Source organism: Cololabis saira, chromosome 11 (assembly GCF_033807715.1).
Source record: "Cololabis saira isolate AMF1-May2022 chromosome 11, fColSai1.1, whole genome shotgun sequence".
Lineage (NCBI taxonomy): Eukaryota > Metazoa > Chordata > Actinopteri > Beloniformes > Belonidae > Cololabis > Cololabis saira.
In genome coordinates, this window is record NC_084597.1 from 34,179,618 (window position 1) to 34,205,009 (window position 25,392).

At 41.3% G+C, this 25,392-nt stretch overlaps 1 protein-coding gene across 1 annotated transcript in view; it reads left to right on the forward strand.

Annotated features, from left to right (window-relative positions):
- Positions 1–389: 389 nt before the first annotated feature.
- cntfr (ciliary neurotrophic factor receptor) overlaps positions 390–25,392 on the forward strand; it is a 274,550-nt gene continuing 249,547 nt past the window's right edge. The window contains exon 1 of the mRNA XM_061734387.1: positions 390–609. The gene's annotated coding sequence lies outside the window, so the exon portion shown is untranslated. The remainder of the gene's footprint in view (positions 610–25,392) is intronic.

Sequence of the window (25,392 nt, forward strand, 5' to 3'; positions counted from 1 at the left end):
GACTTCTGCATATGTATTAACTTTATTTAATTTATCTATTCAATTTACTCACAAATCTGTGTGTGTGTGTGTGTGTGTGTGTGTGTGTGTGTGTGTGTGTGTGTGTGTGTGTGTGTGTGTGTGTGTGTGTGTGTGTGTGTGTGTGTGTGTGTGTGTGTGTGTGTGTGTGTGTGTGTGCACATGCTGTATGTGAGGGCTGCTGCCTCCACTACCCTGAGCTGTGGCTAGGGGGTGCACTGTGGACACTTTGTTTCTGTGGCTGAGAGAGAGACAGGGAGAGAGAGAAGGGGGAGATAGAGTGTGTGTGTGTGTGTGTGTCTCAGTAACGTATTCCTGCCTGTGGCTGGGCTGGTCACATGGGGAGAGCAGCCTGTTTAAAACAGCCTCAGCTCGCTCAGTCAGAGCAGTGTAAGACACAGAGACAGAAACACACGCTCTCTCTATCTCTTCACACACACATTCACTCATGCTCACACACACAGGCGGCACGTTTCCTCTATCGGACTGACACAACACACACGCCGGGATAGTCAGACTCCAACTGAGGAGAGGAAGATAAGGAGTGACAAATCAGGAAAAAAGACCGAAAAAGAAAGAGAATCTCTGCGAGTAAGTGATGTTGATTGTCATGTTTTACATTGATAGTTTTTCTTCCTTTTTTGGGGGACTTTGTTCTTTTTCAGTCCTCTCTGACCAGGACCTGACAGAGTTTGTGAGAGAGAAAGAAAGAGAGTTGAATGGAAAGGACTTTAGGGCAACACAAAGGAAAGATGACAGAAGAGAACAGGGATGTGGAGCCGGTGCAACTTTGAACTACCTCTCCATCAGTCCCTCTTCCTGTCTGTGGGATGTAATGCTGTTAATTAGAAGTGTGTGCTTGGAATGAGAGGAATGCCACTGCACGGAGCTGAAGTAGGGTCTGTTTCGGACTCGTGCTTTGCTCCGTGTATTTGTGTGTGCATCTCTGTGCTACATTTCCTTGTTTTCTTTAAGAAGCTGGCTGCAGCGTGGTGGTCAGTCGCGCTGATGTCGCACAGATTCCCTGAGACACACGCCGCTCTTGCTCTGATTAATACAAACCTATTGATATGCAGATGGTTGTGAATGGACCTGTCGCTACACTCCAGTGATATGAGTGATGTGTTCGGGGAAACAGGGACTGTCTTGCTGCTTCTCGTCTTATCTCTTCTATCAGACTCTCTTTGTATCAATCTGTCCCTCTATATCCTACAGTCTCTGACTCTTTCACTCTCCCTTTTTACTTCCCTCCCTGCATGTTTTTGCCCCTGCCACTGATTCTTTTCTTTGAGATGCTCTCGCAATCCTCACTGTCCTTTCTGATATGTAAATTCATTAAACTTGCCACTTATCTGCGTTAACTAAGCTCTTAGTTAACTTTTTTCATCCCACTTCTCGCTGTCTTGTCTCCCCCATATATGTTGGTGTATTGAGTAGATTCCTCAATTGCATATAAATAGAGAGGTCTGCAGAGTTGTGAGGTGTGCAGGAGAGGAGGGAAAGTGAGGGGAAAAAGAGAGAGAAGTGACAGAGAAAGTGGAAAGAGGGGAGGGTTAGGGCTGGGGCACTGAAAAGGCTGACACTGGCTTGGACAATTAGCCCAGGGAGTCCGTCCTGGGGAGCTATTCTGAGAGGGGCTTTGGCCCCTGGGCCCTCAGCGCTGGGTCACGGGATGCCTTGACCCTCCTAGTCGACAGCTAGGCATGGGAGCCATTATCACTACCTGATTGATTAGCACCAAGCGGAAATCCCTTTTCTCATCATTCCTTGAAGGGGGGGGGGGGGACTGAAGTCGTGTTTTTCTTTTTTCTTTTTTTGTTGTTTTTTTTCATTTATTTAGTTTTTTCATCTTTTTGCTGTTTGTGCTGTGCCTGCATTATTGTTGAAAGCTCCTAGTCCTTTTTTAACTTTTGCAGCAGTAATATACAATATCTTGGGGGATCTTTCATTCTGATCACTTAATTTCTATGGGTTGTGCACCTGCAGAGATTGCAGGTTATAGTGAGGTTATGGACAAAGAGAGAAAAGAAAAAAAGAAAGATATTTAAGTAATTACAGTGAGATGTGAAGGAAATTGATGGAAGACAAGAGTGGTGTGGGATGGCTTGGGAAACTGCTCCTTTCCCCCACTTCAGCCTCTGTGTTTCCCTGTTATTGTGTCCCCATCTCCATCTCATTTCTGCATTTTGATCTCCCCGTTCCTGTCTCTCACTAACTCTTTTTACTTTTGCTCCCACTTCCCCACCTCCCTCTCCTCAGACTGAGAGTTTAGTGGGGTGTTTAGCCCAGCTCACGGTTGATCAAAGCAGTGTGTGTCAGACCGGGCTTAGCCCAGGCACTCCTAATGGAGCACCATTTTCATGCCTAGTTGGTGGTGGTAGTGGGAGGAGGGATTGATAGGAGGGTGGCAGGAGAAGAGAACGGTGTTCGAGGAGGGAGGCTGACAGACAGAATCCCAGGGAGGGGAAAGACATCCAGAGCTGCAAAGATGGGAGGAAGCAGATAAGAGAAGACAGACAGATGGTTGATAATGATTAATAGCTAAAAGGTGAAAGCATATGAATAGATAAAAGACGATCACACAGAGAAGAGTACAGTGAAAGGTTGGCACCTAAACTGACAGGAAGAGGGACAGGAGCCAGAGATACGGAAGGTAAGCAACTTTCAAGTCCTTCTCTAATAGAGGGACCCAGCAGCGAACCGGGCACACAGTTCAAGGCAGAACAGGATAGCTCCCACACATGGTTTAGTTTTAAACTGGAAGTAACAGCAAATGGGAAGAGGCCAGTGTGCATGTTTGTGTGGGTGAGAGAGAGAGAGAGAGAGAGAGAGAGAGAGAGAGAGAATGAAAGAGTTACATGTGTGTGCAAGGTAAGCATATGTGTGTATGCTGAGCACCAGACAGACATTTCTGAAAAATGGATATACACACTGTAAAAAGTATTCTAGTCTTTCAAATGTTGATATGCAAATTAAACTTTTTATTTCCTCTTATGAAGACATTTTTTGATGAGGGCAGGACTGGAATGTCTTAGCAGTGGAAGAAAGAAGTCACTTTGACTCTAGAGACGTGAAAAGAAAACTACAAACTGAAGATGGGTTTCTGGTGACAGATTGATGGCTGTAGCTTTTTGCAAAGCTGTTCTTGTGAACGTGCAAACAGTTGGTTTCAGAAGGAGATGCATGGCTTAATTTGTGTTTTTGGTTTTCTAGTGTTGTTTTATCAATCATAGCTGTATTTTACACACTTGTAAGATTTTCTTCTCCATGTTCTTCCCATGTCATTTATTTCCCATCTTTCCTCTTTTATGTCATCTCTCAACATCTTTTCAAACTTTTTTTTCTCAATTTTTTCTTCTCAATATATTTCCTCACCATCCCTTTCATCCTGATGTCTCACCCTGTTTTACTCTCCATCAGGTCCACTTGGTCTTATTAGGGTCTTATAATTCTGTACATTTCTGTTTTCTCCTTGCCTCTCCTCCCCTGCCCCTATTTGCAGTGCTGATATTTATGGTTCACACAGAAGAAAGGTAAGGTAAAACTAGGATAATATTTCCCCTAACATACTCACTGCCTGGGTAAACATCCTCCCACAGATTTCCGAGCCCAGGACTGATCAGAGCAGGGTATAAGGGGCCTGTGATTCAACGCTGTTAACATACACAAAGGCTACAAATTGGAAGCTGGTGTGGTGTGGGTTGGAGAGAGGTAGGGAAGGCAGGGCAAGGCAAGTATATATGTATAGAACATTTCATGTACAAGACAATCCAACATGCTTTACATTGAACTTTTTTTCAAGGCAGAAATTAAAATCAAAAGCCAAAATTATAAAGAGACGGACAAGTACAAATACAGACAAAGCATCATAGATCTTTTGCGCCTTCACAACTAAAGACTTTCTAGGAAAGAGTAAACTAGAAGAGGAGTATCTTTAGTAACAGTTTAAAACATCTAGGTAAAAATAGTCCAGATATGGTTAGTGGGCTGTGTGCTTGTGTCTTTACGTGACCAAAGACTGTTTGGAAAAAATTCTACTTCCAGTTAGTTTTAGCATTTGCAGCCTCACAGGGTGAACTTTGACTCGTCAGTTAAATCTACTTAATAGCTCTGAATTTACATATATAGCAACTAGTTCTTGAAATAAAAGCTGCTAACAGGCTGGTTATACTGACTGCTCATTTTGGCAGATACATATTTTAATCAGTTCTTTCTTTACCTGTTTTTTTCTTATCCTTAAGCTTGAAAGCTTATATTTCACCAACTCTATAACTGAGATAACACAACCCACTCAGTTTGTTAGGGGCCACCTATATTGGAAAACACTGTAATGTTCTGGGACATCACAGATCCAGGATCAGAGTATGTTTTCTTCATTCTCAGAACCACTTCACGAAGTCATGAAGTCATGAAGTCATGCTGCGTTTGATACAGTGAATCTGTAACATCTGCAGAGGAGGAACATTAAGTTAAAATGCCAAATCACCTGCTTAATGCAACTGAGAAGAAAAGTTGTAATTAAAAATGATGCTTTCATAGTGAATCACTGTGGTATTTTGTCCAAAGAAAAATGTCAGACATTGCATTAACACCACAGGAAATCAATTAAATTTGTCAGTTGTATCTGCCACACCATATCATATTAGAAGCATCCTTTTTTTATTTAGTTTTACTGGGTTAAAAGTCATTGTTTTCTGGAATAAAACTTTAACAACTGCTTTTAAAAGATGAGCATGTTAGCATGAAAAAAAGCCCATCTACATTGATATATACTGGGCTCGAGGTGAAGTTAACAGTGAGGAACTAGAGTCATAAAAATGAGATGGTTTAAACGGTAGATTTTGATGAATAAATCTGTGCATTCATACAACAGAGACATTTGACATGCCTATGCAAAATCGAAGGCAAATAAGAGAACAGTAAGGAAAACATGAACAAGCCAGTGGCAAAATATGCTCCCACGTCTTCTGTCTACCCTCTCTCCCCTCAGTCAGATATGCCACTTGCCGTGCACTTTTATCTAACTATTGGGCCCAATTAAGTCTCTTCGCGTACACTTCCAAGATCTTGGGGGGGAGGTCATTTTGTAATTTTTTTTTTGTTGATCCAGGAGAACTCCAAGTGATTTCAACTTTCTTTGTACATACACACACAAATATACAAAGCCTCTCTCTTATGCCAGCGCTCACAACATTCCCTATAAGGCAAGGCAAGGCAAGGCAAGGCAAGGCAAGGCAAATTTATTTATATAGCACAATTCAACACAAGGTAATTCAAAGTGCTTTACATTTACCTTAAAAGCGGCAAGACATAATTAGACAGTAAATAACAAATGAGATTGAAACAATTAAGAATAAGATGATAAGAAAAGAAGTAAAATAATAAAAAGCACAAGCTGTTAAAAGTAAGGGCAGTAGAGTACAGCAAGTAAGTATTTAATTTAGGAGTACGCTTGAGTAAACAGTAATGTTTTTAACCCTGATTTAAAGGAGCTGACAGTTGGAGCAGACCTCAGGTCTACAGGAAGTTTGTTCCACCGGTGAGGAGCAGAATAACTGAACGCTGCATCACCTTGCTTGGTTCTGGTTCTGGAACCACAACAAACCAGATCCAGATGAACCTCAGGGGTCTGGGAGCTTCATAGGAACTAACAGATCCAGCATGTATTTTGATCCAAGACCATTCAGGTCTTTGTAGACCAGCAGTAAGATTTTAAACTCTATCCTTTGACTCACTGGAAGCCAGTGTAGTGATTTCATGACCGGTGTAATATGGTCCAGTTTCCTGGTGTTTGTAAGGACTCTGGCGGCAGCGTTCTGGATCAGCTGCCTGATTGATTTCTTGTTAAGGCCTGTAAAGATGCCATTGCAATAATCCAACCTGCTGAAAATGAATGCATGAATAAGTTTTTCCATGTCTTGTTTAGACAGAATCCCCTTAATTCTAGCAATGTTTTTTGGTGGTAATAGGCAGATTTAGTGATAAACTTTAGATGGCTGTTGAAGTTCAGGTCTGAGTCAATAATTACACCAAGATTTCTGGCTTGATTTGTAGCTGTCAATGACATGGAGCCAAGGTGAGCACTGATCTTTTCCCTTTCATTTTTAGGGCCAAAAATGATCACCTCTGTCTTTTCTGCATTTAGCTGTAGAGAATTCTGGCACATCCACTCATTGATTTGGTGAATACAGTTACTCAATGAGATCAGGGGACTGTAGTCATGTGGTGACACTGAAATATAGAGCTGTGTGTCATGGGCATAAGTATGGTAGGAAATGTTGTGATGTTCCATAATCTGAGCTAGCGGTAGCATATAGATGTTGAATAGAAGCGGTCCGAGAATGGACCCTTGAGGAACCCCACATATGATCTTGGTTCTCTCAGACTCATGGTTTCCAATTGACACAAAAAAGGCCCTATCTTGCAAGTAAGATTTAAACCATTGAAGCACAGTGCCGGTAAGTCCCACCCACTTTTCCAGTCTGCTGAGAAGAATGTTATGATCAACTGTGTCAAATGCAGCACTGAGATCCAGTAATACCAGAACAGAGGATTTACCTGCATCATTATTCAGATGAATATCATTTAAGACTTTGATGAGTACAGTCTCAGTGCTGTGGTGTGGCCGAAATCCAGACTGAAATGCGTTAAAAAGGTTGTTTTGCATCATAAAAGCATGAATTTGCTGGAAAACGACCCTTTCAATGATTTTCCCCAAAAATGGCAAATTTGATATTGGCCTATAGTTACCAAGTGTTGTAGCATCCAGATTAGATTTTTTTAGAAGAGGTTTTTATTACTGCCGTTTTCAAGGCCTGGGGAAACTGGCCTGTTTGAAGAGAAGTATTTATTATCTGCAATACATCCGGAGCTATGCAGTTAAAAACTGTTTTAAAAAAGTTTGAAGGCAGAATATCAAGACAGGGGCTTTAATTTTGAAACTGTTTCCATTAGGGTTTTGTAATCTAAAACGCTGAACTGTCCCAGCTTTACTAAAGGATGGGAGGGCCAGAGTGTTATCATTCCTGAGGTGGAGCACATTGCTTGTCTTATCTATAATATTTTGTTTGTGAAAAAGTCAGCAAAGTCATTACAGGCCTTTTTTGACAGCAGTTCAAGTGGGATTGAGGCTGTGGGGTTTGTCAGTCTTTCTACCACAGAAAACAGTGTGCGAGCATTATTACTGTTTCTATCAATAATCTCTGAAAAATATGATTGCCTTGCATTCTTCAGTTTCTGGTTATAGTTGCAAAGACTCTCTTTATAAATGTTGTAATATACTTGAAGTTTGTTTTCTATAACCATGGAAGAGAGCCTTAAATTATGACATGAACCCTTTATAAAACAATGATCTCAGCAGTCAGTGCTTGTGAGATTTTCTAAGTCTGTGTGGTCACAAAGTTTTCCAATATTTAACTTTCTATTATTTGTATTCCCTTTTCCAGTAGTTGATCTATTTGCCTATATCTTGATTTTTTATAAGTAGCTCTCTGTGAGCTTTTTTTGTCTGGTAACCTCTGTGCATGGTGCTCTGTCAATTTTTGATTGTATGTGCTTTTGAACAAATCAATTTGTAAAAATCTCACTGACTCACCAGTGTTTTCATCCTTTTGATATCTTTCTAATTTGAACCCCTTTGGTATTCTTCCTGCCAAATGGTAGTTTGACTTCAAACTTTACGATCAAAGCAAACATGGGATGAAGGGAGGGAACCATTTATGAATATGCATCACTTAACCCATCCTCAAACAAGACCCCAAGCTTTTACACCAATGCACATGTGCTCAAAACCGAAAAAAGCTGCTCCCTCCAGTAGGGGGACAAAGGCTTTTGAACTGATTCATCTTACTTTTCTTTAGGCTAGGCAAGGCAAGTTTATTTTTATAGCACAATTCAACAACAAGATGATTCAAAGTGCTTTACAAAGACATTAAAAGGAGCATGATTTAAAATGTTAAGGGAAAAGAAAGAAATAAGAACAATAGATCATTACATATAAGCATGATTTAAAATTTAAACAAAAAAGATCAATAGAAAAAAATCTGATAAAATCTGTAGTAAAAATATGATCAAGTTTTGAAACACGTCTAAAAGTAACAGTGCAGGGGTAGAGCTTTACTCAAATGCAGCTGAAAATAGGTGTGTCTTCAACCTGTATTAAAATACACTGAGTGTTTCAGCTGATCTGAGGCTTTCTGGGAATTTGTTCCAGAATCTGAATGCAGCTTCTCCGTGTCTGGTTCTGACTCTGGGAACTAATAAAAAACGGATCCAGATGACCTGAGGGGTCTGGAAGGTTCATACTGGGTCAGGAGGTCGCTGATGTATTTTGGTCCTAAACCATTCAGAGCTTTATAGACCAGCATCAGAACTCTAAAGGTTGGTAGTTTTTAGGTGTATAGATTGAAGCTCTGTGGTGACCTGCAATTGTTTCTCTTTGGCTCCGAAGACAATTACCTCAGTTTTGTTTTTGTTTAACTGGAGAAAGTTGTGGCACATCTAGTCATTAATATCCTCAATGCATTTACCAAGAGCCTGTACAGGGCCTTGGTCTCCTGGGGACATTGTTATATATATCTGCGTGCCGTCTGCATAGCTATGGTAATTAGGGCCCCAGCACTTACAGTGCGAAGGCCCTATTGTATCTGTAGGAATTCTTTCTTTCTTCTTTATTTTTCCGACGAAAGGAGGGCCTTTTTGCCCCCCTAAACGTGCCCCAAAAAGTCACCAAATTTTGCACGCAAGCCAGGCCTGGTGATAAATTTGATCTTTCATGGTTTGCATTAATGGGCGTGGCAAAATGGCTCAACAGCGCCCCCTAGAAAACTTTGTTCCTCAAGCCCCACAATACGATTTGACGTACATGCACGTAAATCGGTACACACCTGTATCATGTCGCAACTTAAAGAAAAGTCTCTTGGAGCCATGGCCGAAACCCAACAGGAAGTCGGCCATTTTGAATTAATCGTGTAATTTTGGCACAATTTATGCCATTCCTTCGGCAGTTAATGCGGCCCAAACCGTAATGTGCACCCAGGTGTGTTATATATCAAAATGTGCGTCTCCATCCTGCGACAACGCACATTACTTTTCTCAGTCAAAAGCATTACCGTGGCGACGCTAGACGCCAAAAAGCGCGCCCACCCAGGCGTTATGTATGTATGTTGTATGTTAGTAATGATGTTGGAGAATTTGGACGTCCTAGCTTTCTTCAGTTGTAAATTATAAATGTGAAGTTTCTCTTTATATATGTCATAATGAACCTGGTGGTTTGTTTTTCTCCATCTGTGCTCATCTTTCTGATACTCTCTTTTCCCATTTTTTTTTACCAGTGTGGAATTTCGTTATGGAGACTTCCGTCTAGAGATAACCTTAACCTTAATGGGAACAATAGTATCCATAACATTTAATATTTTAGCATCGAAGCTACTGGGGATCTCATTGACTGAACCCCCGTACAGGGCAGGTGTTAGAGAGAAGATCTGGTTAAAGATCTCACTACTGTTTTCAGATATACAACATTTTGAGATCACTGCTGACATTTGTGTCCACTGAAATTGTACTCTCAAAGAAAACACAGGAGTGATCAGACAGGCCCACATCAGACAGAATAACCTTTGAAATGCTCAGAACCTTAGAGATCAGTAAGTCCTTAAGGTCATCCACTTGCTTTTTGCATATAAGTGGGAAAATGATGTCTTCAGGCTTGAATGAAACACTGATAACTTAAGAAGTGCAGGAGGCCACGGGATATGAGAAAAAAACTTGATTTTTACACCATGCCAATATGCTGTCACCTTGGTAAAATAGATGAAACAGGTATTACAGGAGACCTGGCTGGGTGGTATTTAACCTATATATTTAAAGAGACAGAAATACTGGAATAGCAGCAAAGAAGTGAAGAGGCTAACAGCAAAGTGATTGCACTTCCAGGAGAAGAACAATAGTATGGCAATACAGGAGAATTTTTCAGTGTAAAACAGTTCTTCAGAAGACTACCAAGATATCCAATTAGGAATAGTAGGATGTGGGATAGAGGATTTTATGAGAAGAGCGGATGGACCTGGCAGAGGTGAACAGCTGACATGATTGTGGTCAGACACAGGGGTTGAAGAGGAAAAGCGGTCGGAGGTTCTGTGGCTGTGAGAAGTTAGGAAAGACCACAGACATAACTGTGATGAGTGTAAACTCAGAGAAGACTGGAGGAAGGGACGAGTGGAAATGAAAAGGAGGTTGGGCTCAAAGGATGCATTTAACATGATCCAGCCTGCATTACTTTGTAAGAAACTCCTGAAGACATGTGGATGCCTCTACAATCACCTGGATTACTGAATACCTGACAGAGGCCGACAATGTCCGACCAGGTGATCAGCATCACAGGGGACTGTAGTCTCACCATTATTTCTCACACTGTACACATCAGACTTCCAGCACAAGTCGGAGTCCTGTCATCTTCAGAAAACCCAGATGACTGCAGTTGTGGGGTGTGTCAGTGATGGAGAAGAGACTGAGTAGAGAGAACTGGTGGACTGTTTTGTGGCATGGTGTGGGAACAAGCTTCTCATGTTGAATGTGAACAAGAAAAAGCAGATTGTGGATTTTAGGAGAGCCAGGATTTAGTCCAATAGCTTTTCCATCATGGGAGAAGAAGTGCAGGTTATGAAGGGGTACAAATACTTTGTTGTTCACCTGGACAAAATACTGGATTGGAGATTGTGTGTGTGTGTGTGTGTGCGTGTGTGTGTGTGTGTGTGTGTGTGTGTGTGTGTGTGTGTGTGTGTGTGTGTGTGTGTGTGTGTGTGTGTGTGTGTGTGGTTTTTTTTTGTTTTCTTTCACAACTAATGTGTATGTGAACCAGTGAGTGCCTTTCTCAGAGCCAGGGGCTTTTAATCTATTAAACCCTGATTCTTAAACACTAATCAATTTGGCCCTTTATATTTCGGTTACTGTTGAGAAGGAAAGAGATAAATAAAACATGACAGAGTGAGATCTCAATAGTGAATGCATATAACTAAATAATACCAAAGCTCCCTCAAATGCACATGAATAGGCCAAAAATGGAATAAGTTTATGACCTTGTTCTTTTGGCTAGTGCTGAATTTTTGCATTTTCCTTTGGATCCGAAATAAAGTGCACAGACATTTTGCAAAGCTTCCCATTCACTGTTAGTTTTTTTTTACCAACTTGAGGTTAGTTCAGTACTGAACTGATATTAAATATCTATCAGTTCATCTTCTAAATCTGCTCTATCCTGGTCCGCCTATCCCAGCTGTAGTCAAAGGAGGGGGTTGGGAATGTTACATAAAGACATAAAAAAGTCAGATGAGACAGGAAAAATGTTGTCAGAAGATCTTCCAGCAGTTTAATCAGATTTGTTAGCACTTTTTATTTGGAGGTGAAGGTTCTACAGTACAAATCAGAAATGTTGGAACAAATGTATAATTTCATGGGAATCTGTGAGAACTGTGATGAATAATTGCATCTTTAGAAACAGCCAGTAACCTTAATTCCTCTAATTTTTTATCTCTTTTTTTATTTTGTTCTTTAGTCAGGCGTTTTTAAAGAGGAGCCAATGACAAATGATAATAGGTCTTAGGTGCCTTTGGTTACAGTAGATGAGAATCTGTCTGCACAGTGTGTCCTATGATAGCAGCCTCATGTCATTGGCCTCCTATCCCTCTTTTTCTTTTGTAAAAGCAGGGCTTTTGCCCGCTGTATTGCATTGTGAATTCCCTTTACACCATATTTAACTGGTGATATATGAACTGTAGCTTTCAGCTGTCAGGAGATAACACTTTCAAGCTATGCAGCTGACAATGTGCACTACCGTTTTAGGGGTGATTTACAGCAAATGACTGGAGTGCAACAGGAAGCCACAGCTGCCCCCACCGTCTTTTTCCAATTTAAACCTACCAAACTGACAGTATTTGTGGCCTCTCAGAGCCCATTTTATTTGCTGTGTCTGCTTATATACATGTCTCCCGCCTCAATTAATTTAGTATATTTACGTGGCAGATTTGCATTAGATTTGGCCTGCCTTGAGAGAGTATACTTTATTAGGGTTGTCTTGGTAACCCACTCAAACAGCCCACACCCAAACTGCACGTGCACACAAATACGTACACGCTCTCACACACACACTTTATTTATTTTACTGCGCTTAGCCAACAGTAATTTCTCCACAGGAGTGTACGTGTGTGTTTTTCCGCTCCACTGTGGTAGTTTATTAGCAATGTCTCCTTTGATAGTTAGTGTGCACGCTTGATTATGGCTGAAAGGGAGTGGGCCGGGCGCTTGGCCGGAGAGGAAGTCTGCCTAATGATATTAACAACATCCTTTATTGGGCAGCTACTGCGGGGAGAAGAAGGGAGAGGAGCAAAAGGAAGAGGGAGGGAGGCTGGGTGGGTGAGAGAACAGAAAAAGTGGGGAGTTGGAGAGGCAAAGGAAAACGAGGTGACACATTTTTAGGGTGAATCAAAGAGATTGTGTGTGGATGGGGACGCAGTTACATCATGTTAGGCCAAGAGAACCCAAAAATGAGGAAAACTCCACAGATAGATGCCGGGTTAAGAAGATAGAGAACTGAATTATGTCAAAGGGGATAACCTCTGCCAGGTCAACCGTGCCCCAAAACTACCATGATGGATATTCCCATATTCGGTTGATAAATATCAAACAGAACTGTCAATCCCCTGCACTGCTTCAATAGAAACTTTGCAGTCGTATCACAAATTGCCTGGCAACCATGTCTGTTCCTAAAGGTCCACTATGGGTTTGACTGTTTCTCACAGCTGGACAAAGCAATTAGAGATAACTGGAAAGGGGAATAAAGGATGTTAATGATTATTTAAAACATTGAATAAATACATTTATTGTTTTAACATTTATTTTTCTTTTTTTCTTTCTTTTTTTTTACAAAGTGTAAATGTTTTGCCTAAAGGATGAAAATGTTTTAATTACTTTTGGAAAGAGATCAGGGGCCTCATTTATAAAAGAGTGTGCAGGATTCATACTAAAAGTGCACGTAAAGCCAAAAGCCGAAAATGGCGGGCGCAAAAAAAAATCCGGATTTATAAAACCCTGTGCACGCACACTTGCACGCAATGTTCACTTTATAAATGACAGTCCAGCTGGAATGTTGCGCAGCTGAATTCGGCTCATATCCCGCCCTCTACACGCCCACTTTTGAACATAAATGGGCAATGCTAAGTAGTATTTGCATATGAATGAGCCTGCTGAGCATGCACAGCGGCTTCCTGCAGCCTGTTTAGGCATCAGGATGAATGAGACGCATGATGAGACGTGTCAAGCCACCGTGCCACTATATTTCACGGAGACTGGGAAGTGGGAACGAGATGTTGTGGATGAGGTGGAGGCAAGGACAACTACATTATTTGGTGGTCACAGTAAAAGTATAAATAGTATATAAATAGTATTAAACAAAGCGAGTGAAAATAAAACGCTGTGAGGCGCAAGGGCGCAATTTCCACTGGGAACAAGGGGGACATGCCCCTCCCACTTTTCAAACTCATGTTTTTGTCCCCCCCACTTTTTACATTTTAAGAACTAACAGTAGGCTCAGCCTGTAATTACAAATCATCAAGACACTCTGTGCGAAGATGGCACGGAGCCCCGCTACCCCTCCTCCCTTCCCCTCTCCCCTCAGTGCTGCTCAAGGCTGATTTATGGCTCCGCGTCACACCAACGCAGAGCCTACGGCATTGGTGCGCGTCGCCGCGTACCCTACGGCGTAGGCTCTGCGTCGATTTAACGTGGAACCATAATTAGGCTTAACTAGTGTGTGCGTGTGTGACAGACGTGCATGGGACAATTGTGAAATACGGAATAAACTGCGTTCCGTATTGGTTTAATACGGAACGCAACTTTTAATTCCCAATTACGTAACAATTCCGTATTTCAAGGGACGGGTGGCAAGCCCACTCACCGCGGCTGCAGCTCCAGCAGCAGCTGAGCGTCCTGACTGACAGGAAGCTTCAAACACAGAGGGACACGATCAGCGCTATTATATTATAAGTCTGATATGTGATGACATTATTAAGAGTATGACATGAATCTGGCTTCCTTTCACCACCTCACCGCCTGCGTCGCCAGTTCCCCATATCTTAAGTAAGTTCCTACGGGAGGGTCAGGGTTGCCGTAGGGATACGCAGATTTTTCGGTTAGTTTTTTCTTTATAAATCCCAACCTTTGCGTAGAAGGTGGCTTGCGCATCTTTCAGCCCTGTTTTGTGCGCAAGCAAGCTTTATAAATGAGGCCCCAGCAATGCCACCACCGCAACCTTCTTAAAAAACCTGGGGGAATGACCAGTTGAAGCAAATTGTCAATTTTCTTCAAGCTTTTCAGCAAAATACAAGTCAACCGGAGATGAACAGATGAAAGATTAACAGAGACATCCATAACTAAACACGACAATTGAATTTGAGAAGAGTAGCAAAGGCCATCAGGGAATATGGGTTTTGTTGATTGTAGCAATTTTGGAAAATGATGAACTGGGGGGGTTAAGCAGCTTTGGCAGACATTTTAACCAGTTACCATGTTGGGATTCTAAGGAGAGGACCAGATCTGACTAGTCATTTCACTTTTTAGATGCACCAAACGGTTGGCCAGTTTTCTGCTCAACCCACCATGACTGCTGCCGCTGCTTACACAGATGCATGGAAACCAAGCAGCTCATGTGTGGGGCTGCCTGCACACAAGGAAAATAACTTCACTCTCATTCATTAACATTTACACTGGTGTTAAACTCTGAATGGAAATTATTCACATTGGCCTAACCCATATTTAGTGAGATGTTAACAGGCCAAAATCATACATATCTTAGAGTTAAAAGACTGAAAATTGTTACATCTCTTGATAACAGAAATGTGAAGTGTGATTTTGAAATATAGAGTAGTAAACACATTCCATGTGGTCTTACAGGGCAGTGCTTGCAATTGCTTTTATTAACGGTAAATTTGCTGTATTAAAAAACTGAGCTCAAGAGTAATGATTCTACGAGTTAAGACGTGGCGATGAGCTCTTTTTTGCTCGCAGTTCAAGTTATGTTTGACAATTTTTCAAATTCCGTTCTCTTCTTTTTCTTATGAAGTCATGTCTGTGTATTCTCGCATACAAAACTGCACGCCATCAACGCATGCACGGATACCCAAAGACAATGTGTTGATTGTTAAACAGCAACGACATGCACCCATCCCCACCAACGCCAAGTGAAAGCTGTCACCTTAAGTGGCCTCACGCAACACCAAAAATTGTGAAGGCTTGCAATTTCTCTATTTACTTTGGTAAGGTGCCCGCGATCCCCAACCCCTCCCAGATGTGTGAGCATGACTGCAAGGAGATGTGTTTGTTTGTGTGTTTGCGGGCATGTTAATCTCTGTACAACTGCGCTTGTGCAGCTGTGTGCTATTTTTTGACCATCTCAGTTCCTTCGCGTGTGTTTACATGTCAGTGTGTGTAATGAAAACCATGCCTATATTAAATTAATAAAATGGTGTTTGTATGTGTAGCCTGCTGTTTATAAGTAAAACAAATATGTGTGTGTTAGTAGGTGTGTGAGAGCCAAACAGATGCATTCATGCTTTTGCACAATGTCTCTGTAAGCATTGTCTGCACCTGTTACTACGGAGACGTACTGTATCAAATGCAGCCAGCACTGTCACAGATGTGTATTGGACAAACAAACACATATAAACATATTTAAAACTCAACACACCCCTTCAGTACAGTCACCCACACTGTGGGACAAGTACAGACACACCCCTCAGTTTCCCAGTGACACCTCAAGATAGACACACATGCATCCAAGTTCACAGATTCAAGCACTGTGTGCGCAGGCACGCACGCACGCACGCACGCACGCACGCACGCACGCACGCACGCACGCACGCACGCACGCACGCACACACAGACATACATCAGAATGTCAGAATTGAGATATTTTTTTTATGTTTCCAAAGACCCTCCTCTGGAAAGACCTGGAGGCAGAGCATAAAAGTTATCTATCAGGAAAGATTTAAAAAGTAGAATGAGATGAATCTCTAATTGACTTGCAGTGTTTCTCTTTCCTAATTCTCTTTCATGTACAGTTATAGTTCATATTGATGTGTTGCCTTTATGTGTGGACTTTGTCTGCTCACTGTGACAGTGCATGTTTAGTCTCTTAATGTCCTGCAGACTTTCTAACGTGGTATTGTTGTGTGATAGTATCGCTGTAAAAAGATTTGCTGTTTATATCAAGTGCTGTGAAAACACTGGAGAGGAAAGTAATATAAAGAGGTAACCTTGCAGACTCAAGTTCCTCAAACTAATCTCTTCCAGCAGGCCAACATTGTTAATGCAGAAGCAACTCTGGCAAAATCAAACCTGGAAAGAGCATGTAAACTGACCGTCCAAAGCTCCACAGCTCTTTGGCCAGTGAATGGATTAGGGTGGGGGTGGGGGGACAGCTCCAAACACCAGCTGAACACACCATCTGTTTCTCAGTGATTCCACTCATCGCAGGGGTACATATTTTAATGTATTTTCTTTCCTTGTCATTTCTTGGCCGTCCTGATATTTTCTACCATTATGTTCCTTTTGTTGCTTCGGTACAATTTCTTTTTTTTAAACAGTTTGACATATTTTTTTTAAGTGTTGTTTATTTTTAGCAGTCTTTTTCAAACCTTCATCTCAGCTCTCTCACAGATTGTTGATTGCATTTCCCCTCCCCTGTCCAGTATATCATTTCATGCCCTTTTCTAATCAGCCAAATCACCATTTTGTGAAATAGTATCTTGTATGTAGAAAATGTAGAACATTTTGTTGCACAAACTGCCCGATGATTGCAAACAATCCTTCCATCTACATTACTACATGTAAATAATAAGTGATCTACCCATCAGGTATTTCCTACTAACTGTCCTGTTCTGTATTTATTTATTTATTTATTTATTTATTTTTTTTTTTACTTGTTTTTCCTTGAGAAGACACATTCGAAAACCAGCTGGGCTATCAACATGGAGCCCAGAAGCTGCAGTCGCGCTCTCCATCTGCCATCTCTTCTTCCAGATGCAGCCTTTACTTGCTCCATCTGTGACTCTATGATTCCTCTCGACAGCCACCTGTAGTGGTGCGATCACTGATGGGCACATCCAGAATAAGCCCCGCTCACACAGTGGCGGAGCGTGGGTACAGAGGGGGCGGAGCATTCCCGATGGGCCCTTATGATAGTCATTTTAACGTTCAACAACACCTCATCCTACCCATCAAACTACATTTATTCTCATTTTTATTGAGCCAAACGAGCCTATAGGCCTATGCTGCAGAAAGCAGAGTAAAGTCACAAACTTGTTCAGAAGAACACACACGCATAGGCCTGACAGCTGTCAATCACATGGCGCTAAAAACTCAGATAGTCACGGACTGACTCAGTTCCATCTTTGATACAGCTTAAATACAAAAAAAACATAACTGGTCTAAAATCACACAATCTATTTAAATAAATATAGACACAGCGGTTTATAACATCATTTCTGAGCTCTATAACAGAGAATAGACTCGGCGGTGTAGTTGACAACATCACAAAGCTCATTCAAAGCTACCACAACATTCTGATAAATAAATTATTTATGAAGGTTACACTGACTCACCAATGGCAGTTGACTCTTCCATAACCCTTGGCCCGGACAAAATAATCCAGGTAACGTGGAAAAAAGGGTAACATTCAAAATGTTGTACATGCTTTGTCCTCTTTTAAAGTTTAGCGCTCATCTCCTTCATGGCAGCAAACTTGCTGAGTCGGTTAATTGGCTGTTACTGTTAAGGCTGATTTATGGTTCCGCGTTACACCAACGCAGAGCCTACGGCGTACGGTACGCGGCGACGCGCACGTACGGTTCGCGTCGCGGCGTCCCCTTCGCCGTAGGCTACGCCGTACCTTACGGCAAGGCTCTGCGTCGATTTAACACGGAACCATAAATCAGGCTTTATAGCCAATCAGCGTTGGCTCACAGCCCCGATGCGTTCAAGACAGTTGTAAAGTAGGAATTAGCCTACACTGGTTGAACAATGCACATTTTAGCGTTATTATAGCCAATCAGCGTTGGCTCACACTTTTTGTAGGTGACCAAATACTAATTTTACCCAGGAATTTACCAATTGAATAAAAATCCTACAATGTGATTTCCTGGATTCCTTCCCCCCATTATGTCTCTCATAGTTGAAGCGTACCTATGATAAACTAAACAGGCCTCTCTCATCTATTTAAATGGGAGAAATTACACAATTGGTGTCTGACTAAATACTTTTTTCCCCACTGTATATGTGTGCTTGTGTGTGTATCTGTGACAGACAATTGGGTTTGATTTCACTGCAAAGGCATGTTGAACAGTCCATCAATTCAGTTTTCTCTCCCCATGACAAATTCCTCGATTTCCTCACAACACATTCCTGATGGATTATTGGTCATGGACATTACATGGTCCCGCATACTCTGACCATCAGAGGTTGGGAAGGATCAAATTACTTCTGTGTTTGTCTAAGAAAAAAAGAACCTAAGACATAAGGTAAAACGCAGTGAAAAATAAATTATTTTACATATCGGCTGTGTGCATTTGAATCCATTTGTCCATATTTACAAGTGGAAACAGTTTGTTATGACAGATAATTTTACAAAATCTCGATGAATAATGAACTTGATCTCTAGTTATTTCAGTAGGAAAAAAATTTAAAAATCCAGCCAACAAAAGAACATCAGTGCTGTCAGTCTGTACTTTTGCAACATTGTTGGACCAAAAGCAGCTTACAGTATAACATCACGCTATTGTGCGCCCTGTCGCAGTCCATTAAAACAGATGCATGATATCACATAATGACACTGGAATGCTCATCAGATCTCCTGCCATCAAATTGGTTAAATGAGGTTTAGAACCAGAGGGATCATGCTGTTTGAGAAGAATGAGCCTACGTTTGTTGGTCAGTGGGGAACTGACGAGACATGAGGCCTCAGCTATGTTGAGGGAAGTTGGGGAGGCTTAGCTCGTGTCAAATCAATCCTGAAGCCCTTTAGTTATGCTTAAATTGACAAGTTGTGCAACCGCGTTTTTGCATCAGTTGTGTGTGTGTTTCTGTGTCTATGACAATATATATTGATGGAGATTTGTGCACAGGTATTCCATTTAAAGGTATGCGTGACTGATATGAACTCCCCCTTGTCCACTTTTGCATAAGTCCACTGGGTGGTAGCTCAATTTGACAGAAACGTAGAAAAAAAAGGTTGTATGGGACTTATCTCAAGCAACCATATTTCAACATCGCTGGATGTAATTTGTTTTAATTGGCCTGAAAAGGCCTGAAACTTGATTTTTTTTGCATAAAAAAACAACCTAAAGGAAACATGAAAATGGCCCTTAACTGCTGCGATGATGTTATAATAATCAGGAAATTGAGTTGTCAAGACTCAAAAGCACCTTTAAGATGGTAATTACACAGCATAATTTGCATGTCTGCTTGCACATGGACATGTGAGTTGGGGAATAAGGACCTATACTCAACTATTTGATGTGATGCCTTTGTAACTCATAGGATAATTTAAATAAAAGGAGGGAACAAAGTAACGGTAGGGGAGCTGTGAATACTGCTGTTTGTCCAAGGCTGCTTGCCTCTGCATCACAACTTCCCAGTGATGATTTCTAAATGGCACCGTGCCCTCCGTTTACCCTTTATCCTAACTTGCTGGAGGGGTGTTAATTAGTTTAAAATAATCAATTTTATTTCAATTCAGTGGATTTGATACCCAGAGTATGTGAGACAGACACTACAGACATTCTGGTAAGTTCACAATTAGCTTTTTGCCCTGACCTACTTTCGTTGATAGAGCACTGTGAGTCAAGCTTTTGGAGGAACAATTTGATTGAGTAAGTTTTAAAAAGGAGCATATTATGACAAAATACTCATTTATTCTGTTCCGGATAGCATATTTTTGCTAGTCTGAAGTCTATACCCACTTGAAAATTCACAAATAGCTTTGAGACTTTGTCTGAGGCCAACTTGGTAAAGAAAAACTAAAGGCCCTGACACACCAAGCCGAAAATCGGCCGTCGGGCCATCGAGCGTCGGTGCGCGTCTGTCGGGCTAGTTTCCCCGGTGTGTCCCGCACGTCACCACAGGTCGGGCGCCCGTCGGGACCTTTTCAGCCGGTTCGACATGTTGAATCGGCGTTGGCAGGTCGGTCAAACAGCTTACTGTGATTGGCTGTTCAGGTGGCGAATCAGTGCACGAGAAGAGAAACGGAAGTGACGAAAGTAAACAAACGGCGAAGGATAAGAGGACCATGGATGTATTATATTAGAAGAGGACACACAGGCTGTATCAGAATTCGGATCCCCAACATGGGCTCAGTTTATCCAAATAACGCCTGTTAAGAAATTTGATCCGATGTTTCGGGGATCAGAAGAGGCCCCGGGGAGCAGCAGCAGCTCACAGCCGGGGGGACAGACGTGATCGCTGGGTCAACCTGCCGTCGTCCCGGGGAGAAACCTGCAGCTCTTTGGAGAATTACCGCTGGCTGAAATAAATCATTTAGGAAGATAAATGTTGGTTTAATAGATGAAATCTAACAGTTGTAGCTGCCACATTAGTTTTTCTGAATATAAAGTGAAGCTTCATGTTTTTACTAGATAAATAGAACTTTATTCATCTATCTAGTAAAAAAAAGAAAACATGAAGCTTCACAAAACTACAAACTACAGACAAAACAAAGCTACAACTGTTAGATAATTATATATATAAATGGTGTTATTTTTCTCGTGATGACTAAATGTTGAAATAGCAGTAAAACCACATTCATTGATGAAATGACATAAGGGATGGAAAAGGGGGATGATTTGATCGTTTTTATTTCTTTATTTTAATAAATGTATTAAAATGAACATATCAGTCTATTGAATTTCATTTTATTATTAACAAAGTTCTTCTCCTCTGTCGAGTCGCTCTCTCTGCAGCTCCTATTTCAGCTCCCGGACAAATTCTCTGTCAAAACACAGCAATGAAAAGTAGTTATTTCATGAAAATACAACGAACTCCCGATATATAACGTTGTCATAACACTTAAATCACTTTTATTTACCTAGCAAGCACGCTAAGATAACTAACAAAAACCTAACATACTATTAAAGACCTAACTTAAATCCTTTTTGGGCAGCATTTGGCCGCCACTGAAGAGGCTTCGCTGTTTTGTATTGCACTTGTGTTTTCTAAATAAAGCTTTGAAAAAAAAAAGTGCTTCCCAGAGCTTCCGGTTTTCCCTTGTTTTTGAGTGAATACAGACTACCGCTGCCTGCTGGTATGGAGGGGAATTACCTCTCACGCATGCGCAGAACTTACGTGCTAGCCAGGCCGTCGGGAGTCGTCTTTGCAGTGTGTTCAAAGAGCCCAACCATGTATCTATAATATTAACTGGATGGTACATCGAAAATGGCCGCCCATTCATTTCAATGCAATTTGCTCATCAGCGCATACGGCGAAATTAGTTCCTGACTTCCGGGTTTACGTCCGCGTTAAGGGGCCCATAGAGCATGCGCAGTTGAGTCACCTCCCATGATGCTCTGGGGCCTCCCATCATGCCCCGCGGCAACATCAATGGCACCGACACGGCCGTGACGTCACGCCCAGAAAGAGACTTTTCTTTGACTTTTCTGGCCGTTACAAACATTTTTGACGGATATAAAGTCCATGACTTAAAAATATAGAATCCAAAGATTAGTAATTGCCGGTGATTACAGCTGGAGGTGTCCTGTGAACAGTTTTAGAGGCTTTTCTTTTACTATTGCGGTCTATGGGAAAAAAGCTTTCTGGGCCCCATGGGATTTTTTGTTCCAGTACCAGTCCTGGCCACTGAGTGCGAGATTGGGGGGCTGAGCCCGACCCAGCCCGACCCAGCTCGACCCAGCCCGACCCAGGCAACGCGAGGCGACACAGCAGTCGGCCGACAGCGGGGGAAGTCGGGTTGGTGTGTCCTAGGCTTAAGTTTCAATGAACCATTGACATTCACAGACTACGGTGACATCCTCACATCAGAGCAGAATTATCCAGCCTCTTCCACTTTATCTCCAGTCAATTTGACATCTTGCTGCATTTTGTACTTCTGAAGTGGGTAGCACAAGTCTGTCTCACTCATTTCCAAAAAGGCACAGCCTGTGCAAGAGGGGGGTGGATCAAAGTTAAGATGTTAACCCTGACCCCTCAAACAAGATGTTATGAATAGAAGTGTTGAGAAGGTTGATGGTTTTTTTTTCTTGTTTTTTCTTTTCTTTTTTTATTTATTTATTCTTTATTTCATTCATTGATAAAAAAATAAATAAATAAAAAAAAAAACAATTTAATATAAACACAAACTTTCCTAAATTCTGAATGAAAGGGAGCAGAAAGAAGAAGAATCTTATTTAATCTGCCCCTTTTTCCTAAGAAATCAATTTACCAAGAACGTAAATTAAAAAACAACAACAAAGTAAACAAAACACTAAAATAAAATAGCTGCCGGCCAACACAGACAGTCTTTCCTTTTTAGTTCCCAAGTTACAATTCACTTAATACCATTCAACAACAACAAACAATGTTTATACCTTTCATGACAATGGGTATGTCATTCAAACGTAACTAACATTGTTCATTATATTTCCTTAACATACTGGCTTTAATTGTTCTTTTGAATGTAATGTTTGATTTGGATTCGTTGGTTTCTTTGTTCAGATTGTTCCATAAACTGACTTTTTCACAGTATAACTAGGGGTGTCAAATTAGAGCGTTAAATGTAATTAATTAACTACAGGCATATTTAGCGCGTTATGTTTATAATCGCTTAATCTATTTTTTTTATCTCTCATTTTACTTTTTTTTGTGTGCAAATAGCTTTTATTTTGAAATCTGCTTGTGAAGTGGGCTTCTTGTGCTTGAGTTGTTATAGGTGGAAAACAACGGTCAGTCACACCTGGAAGTGGACACTGATTGGCTGCTGCGTTTGGGCCTGTTTAGCTGCGCTGGTAGGCGGGGGGGGGGGAGTAGCTGATAATGTAGTGAATGGAGGAGCATGAGAAAGTTGTCGGTGAAATGAATGGGGGACTTACATTTCTAAAACGCCCCGACGGCACCTTTGAAAAAGGTACAGTAATATATGATCTTTGTGGAAAGGCTCGCACGCCCGCGACCAAGAGACTGGCCAATGTTCTTGCCAAGTGGATGTAAATGGCTATACTGCATCTGTTCAGTCTGTTAAAAAAATAACTTTATAAAGCGATTTTTTCGGTTATATATCAATATTTTGATCTGCCACAATAATGTAATGAATTTAAAAGAAAATTAGTTAGTTAGTTAATCTTTATTCCGGTCAATTATAAGCATGAAAATCAATAAGCAAGATAATAAACATTTACAGGTTTATCTTTGGTCAACATGGTGATTATTTTGACCGAAAAGGTATGGGCTTGAAGCATAAAGCTTATCTTGCCCACCTTTTAACATAATAGAATATGCAAAAAGAACAAATGAAGTATCATGAGGCTACACAAAAAAATAAAATAATAATAATAATAATTAAAGCTGCAAGCAGCGATGAACGGGCCCTCGCACTCACGGCCACCGCCCCCATAAGCATATCAGAAATGACACCACCCACGACTTCCTATGTCAAAACATTCAAAAGTTATAGCAGAAAAAAGGGACAACCAATCAGAAGAAGGGGCGGGGCTAATTAAGGCCAACCAAGCTTAAGGACTCATTACAGAATCCCATGACACCACCCACAACTTCCTATGTCAAACCATTCAAAAGTTATGGCAGAGAAAAGTATTCTAGGGGGCGCTGTTGAGCCGTTAGGCCACGCCCATTAATGCAAACCATGAAATATCAAATTTATCGCCAAGACTGGCTTGCATGCAAAATTTGGTGACTTTTGGAGAACTATCAAATATGGACCAATCAGATTTCAAAATGGCCGACTTCCTGTTCGGTTTCGGCCATGGCTCCAAGAGACTTCTCTTTAAGTTGTGCCATGATACAGGTGTGTAGCGATTTTCGTGCATGTACGTCAAACCGTATTGTGGGGCTTGAGGCACAAAGTTTTCCAGGGGGCGCTGTTGAGCCATTTTGCCACGCCCATTAATCCAAACCATGAAACATCAAATTTATCGCCAGGCCTGCCTTGCATGCAAAATATGGTGACTTTTGGGGAACTATCAAATATGGACCAATCAGATGAAGGGGGCCGCGCCTTTTGGCGTCTAGCGTCGCCACGGTAACACTTTTGAAAGAGAAAAGTAATGCGTGTAGTCGCAGGATAGAGACGCACATTTTGATGTATAACACATCTGGGTTCACGATACGGTTCGGGCCGTATTAATTCTCGAAGGAATGGCATATATTGCTCCAAAATTACGCGATTAATTCAGAATGTTCAAAATGGCCGACTTCCTGTTCGGTTTCGGCCATGGCGCCAAGAGACTTTTCTTTTAGTTGCGACATGATACAGGTGTGTACCGATTTTCGTTCATGTACGTCAAACCGTATTGTGGGGCTTGAGGCGCAAAGTTTTTTCTATCTGAACCAATCAAATGAAGGGTGGGCGCACTTTTTGGCGTCTAGCGTCGCCACGGTAACGCTTTTGAAAGAGAAAAGTAATGCGTGGTGTCGGAGGATGGAGACGCACATTTTTATGTATAACACACCTGGGTGCACGTTACGGTTCGGGCCGTATTAACTGCCGAAGGAAGGCATACATTTCGCCAAAATGACGCGATTAATTCAAAATGGCCGACTTCCTGTTCGGTTTCGGGCATGACGCCCAGAGACTTTTCTTTAAGTTGTGTACTGATACAGGTGTGTACAGATTTTCGTGCATGTACGACAAACCGCATTGTGGGGCTTGAGGCACAAAGTTTTCTAGGGGGCGCTGTTGAGCCGTTAGGCCACGCCCATTAATGTAAACCTTTAAATATCAAATTTTTCGCCAGACCTGGCTTGCATGCAAAATTTGGTGACTTTTTGGGCACGTTTAGGGGGGCAAAAAGGCCTTCCTTTTGTCAGAACAATAAGAAGAAGAAGAAGAAGAATAATTCCTGCAATTACAATAGGGCCTTCGCACTGCAAGTGCTCGGGCCCTAATAATAATAATAATAATAATAATAACTGTAATAATAGTAATAATAATGATGATAATAATAATAATGATAGCTCTGAAAACAGAAAGTGAAAAGCACCTTAAGTTGAGAACTTTTCTCTGCAATTTTTAGGTGCGATTAAAAAAATAGATGAAATAGATTTATTAATTACAGATCTTAATTAATTAATCGCAAAAAATGTAATTGCTTGACAGCACTAACTATA